The sequence below is a fragment of the Argopecten irradians genome, chromosome 15, assembly GCF_041381155.1.
Source record: "Argopecten irradians isolate NY chromosome 15, Ai_NY, whole genome shotgun sequence".
NCBI lineage: Eukaryota > Metazoa > Mollusca > Bivalvia > Pectinida > Pectinidae > Argopecten > Argopecten irradians.
In genome coordinates this window covers 24,893,663-24,897,903 of record NC_091148.1, presented here as the reverse complement: position 1 = coordinate 24,897,903, position 4,241 = coordinate 24,893,663, and positions in this window count along the sequence as shown.

Genomic DNA, 4,241 nt, shown 5'->3' with positions numbered 1-4,241 from the left:
ATCAAAACTGTAATCCAAATTCGAATCTTTATATAAAATTAAACTTTGACCCTCTCAATTGAAAAGAAAAATATTTTACATATTACACAGTAGTATTCGGTAATATCAGTGTACCATAACAACTGTACAACAGCTGTTTGAACACAAAAAATGCCTGTCTAATCAATATAAAGATTAGGTACAATAATAATAAAAAAATAGTTATGCAGTATTCATAAATTCCAGAGTAGCGCAGCAGTTACTAATGGCAATCCATTACAATGTGTTCAATATTTACATACTATCTTTATCTAATTAGGATAATTGATCCCTACCCATGTACAGCTTTGGTGATCATTTGTTATGTACAATGGGTAATCCATACACAAGTGTTAAATCTATATTTACACGGTATTTACAAATAATTAGGATAAATTGAATCCTACCCATGTACAGCGGTACATAAATGAGGTTTTAATAGATCACTTACACAAGATGGTTATCATGGTATTTTACAGTATTTAAATAATCTAGGATAATTAATCGCTTCACCATGCACAGCCCGTACAAAAATGGGTAATCCATACCACAATTTCTATTTCCTTTTCTTTCCAGTATACACTCCTGACTGAAATTTCGTAAATATGTAAAAAAAAAAATAGGTTATATTACTTGTGTACATACACGTACTCTTACTTGTAGGACCATGTTTCACAATTAATACTCCTTTAATAAGATTAAGAAGTATTGGCATTTCAGTATTAATCTATATAATATTAAGAATACATAGATCCTTGATTGATCAATAGCGGTAGGCAATAATATTTATTTCTATATCTCATAATTAATGAGCTACAATTGTGTAAATTTTAGTAAACATTTGAAAATCATCAAGGACCTGTATTTGGCAAAATGGAGACGTTATCCCTCCCTTAGACTAAACATTGATCTCTCTCTGATTATATTGGTGAGGATAATACTCTTGTAAAAAAAAATTCAAAAAATTTTGGAATGGGTCTTAATTATGATCACTCGTATACCTACCCCTTCCACGTGAAGAAATTCGTACCGAAGTAATGTTTTGTTTTTAATTAAAATTTCAGCATGAGGTTCCTAACGAAGGCAAGTATGAAATCTGAATAATATATCCAGGCATTCTTATGTCGAGCCTTCTGTACTGTCTTGGCGAGCCTTCTATTGTTCGAGCCTTCTTATGCTCCAAGCATTATTCATGTAGAGCTCTTTCTTAAAGGTATGTAATTTCCAATATTCAGAAAATGAAAAATGTCCCAAACATCTAATTTTTTTAATATTATTATCGCAATTACAAGCTAACACGATTACTTACATTATATTTCTAAATTTGGCTTCTAAGGTAAATTATGTTTTTCGTTTTAAATAATCACATACATTGTATATAACAATAATGACAATAAAAAGCAACCGAATTTTATAATAACTAAACATTTAATTAATTTTTTTTCACAAAAAAAATAATAAAACGGACAGGCCACTTGAAACTCTCATTATATACACGTGCAAATGACATACTATATCATATTCTCACTAGTAAACGTTTCTGTCATAATTTGCGTGCCCCTGTGTAGTTGGGCTGAGGTGACCAAAGATTGCCATTTTTCAGACGTTTCGGAATAGCAGTTCGAGACTGCTTGTTTTACACATCGTTCATAGAAATTTAACTGTCGAAAACAGATATATCTCAGATTTAATATCCCATGAAAAGTTACATAATATAAAGACCCACGATCGAGAGCATCGTGGGTAGCGATAGGCCAAGGACGTCTCCTTGCTGGCAGTGTATGGGATTTGCAAATTATTTAGTCTAAATGAAATAAGTGATTATTCTAATTACTGGTTTATGTAAATAATGAATGTACTTGCAATATTTAACAAGTTGGCAACATTTTAATTTGGCTACTAACGTAATAATCGAAGCAGCTATCGTTTTGCGATGCGATGAGTATGAGCGAGGCTTTGCAGAGTCATCTCGGTTTTTGCCTGTCGACATCATAAATAAAGACTTGTATTTAATATAGTGAACGTGATCATTACCACAGGGGCCCTGGCACGATTTTTTTAACCAACAGTATACTAGTATATACTATTAAATATAAAATGTATACTCATTGGTTAAAATATTCGTGCATCAAGCGCGTCCCTGTGGTGTTTCTGTTTATCCTAGCAACTATTTTCATTATACATACAGAAGATGGTATTCAAGAACGAAAAGCAAATTGCCTGTTATTTACACGATTTCGCACTCAAGCGAAAGCGCTTCTTTGATGATCAAGAAAAGATGCATGCACTAACACCGAATGAAGCTGTGTGTACTCATTTTTTACTACCCTAGTGGAAATATGTAAGCGACGTCATTTCCGGTAATTGTGACGTCACTATTCTGTTTTGGCGGGACTGACTGCCGTTTCATTCTACTCCTACTAAAAGTGACGTCACTGGAATGTTCGGGTGTCAAGTCATCAAATTTAGTAAGATTAAATCAAACGAAAGAAATTAAACATTTATTTAATGACATCGTAATATTTTCCTATTGCAACTTATTACAGTGAATTCCTTATTATCCCGTATCGAGTTCTGTGCCTCACGTCCTGTATAGTTTGATATTAGAGAAGAAAATACATTGTTTTCTTGATATTTGTTACGCTTCTTTTGTTTGACTTTAAATTCGTAAAATGAATTAACATGCGAAGGGCGTCAGAACGCTTGTTTTTTTCAACGGGAATAAACACCGTAGTGATAAAGACCTTCCAAGTATGGCAAAAGAGAATATCTGGATCGGGGAAATAGGGACACAAAAAGTTGATTTTCTCCAAAAGTACGTAAGTTACACTACATTAATTTTGCTGGAACACTTAAAAAAATCGTTCTGATTTTCAGAACAATTGGAATATTAATGAAGAAACTACTCTATACAATAATTTTTATTATTACGTTATTATACTATAATGTAAGTTAATTATTTTTTACACTCTATAAAGAAGACAATTCTGGGTCTATTACTTTGTTTAAGATCATACATTATCCAAAGTTATCTTATTAAAAAAAACCTCTGTAACATTGACTAAACAATACATAGTACACGTATTACATCTATACTAAACATAGATTTATAAGTTATGTGTGCCACTTAGGGTATAAAAACATTAACTCACATAATCTTCATAGTCCGCGCCACCAACCCATTTATATGACTATGAATAGTTCCTCTCTCAGTTTTTCTTCCATAATCTTAACTAGATCTAGCTAAATTATAATACTATTGAATATATTCAACCAGCTCTTCAAGCTCACGAAATTCCATTTTGTGCAAGGTCCTATGTGAAGGATTGCCCGGGTCCATGTTTCGTAGTTAGTTGAGAAACGGTACTGAAATGTATTTTCCATCTTCGATCAAGGAAGTAGGCGAACTAACTGGCCGTCTCGTAAGGTTTGGGTTGAACGGGAATTTTCCTTTTTTTTTTGTACCAATCGACAAATAAAAAAAAAAAAGGAGAAGTCCTCTCCTCGCGCGTAAGGGTTGGCCGCGCAAGTTCGACAAATCTCTCACGCCCCGAGGCTTGAGAATTATTAGCCTTTTGTGATCTGATTTTTTATCGATGCTAGATCGAGGATTTTTTTTTTTTTGGATACCCTGATTGATCGTAAGTGATTGGGAGTGGAACTGACACTGTATCCATCGTCCTGTTTCGGGAGGGTTGGCTAGGCTCAATGACTTGTTGACCAGCTGTTTGTCCTGGCCCTCCGGTTCCTATGGGGAGGGAGGAACACATTGTCGGTCTCTGGTTCCATCTCGGTGATATGTCCTTCAGTCTCCCATTGGGACTTAACCTCTGATTGGCCCTCCGGTTCACCGTGCAGCAGCTTAGGATCTTCATCTGCTTTCTCAAGGTAGGGCTCACCAGGTTGTGAACAGATCCTCGGTGTTTAGTATTATCCCCTTTGGGCAATCCACCTCTTGTTTGGCCCTCAGTTCCCTTTTGCGTTGGACCTTCTCAGTCTTTCCCAGTAATTCCTCCTCATCAGTTAAATGAACGTAGTCATCAGAGAGGATCAGGTCTTCTGCTATGTTTTCAGAGAACTCTCGCTCTGATTCCTCAGAGCTGTCCTCCTCCGAAGAGGTAAATCTAGACGAGGCTGGTTTTCGGAGGAGCCCGAGCTCCCTCTTGGGTGGGTGCGGCTTCGAAGGTTGTGTTTTCTTCCACTGATAGGAGGCCTGCCTGCCT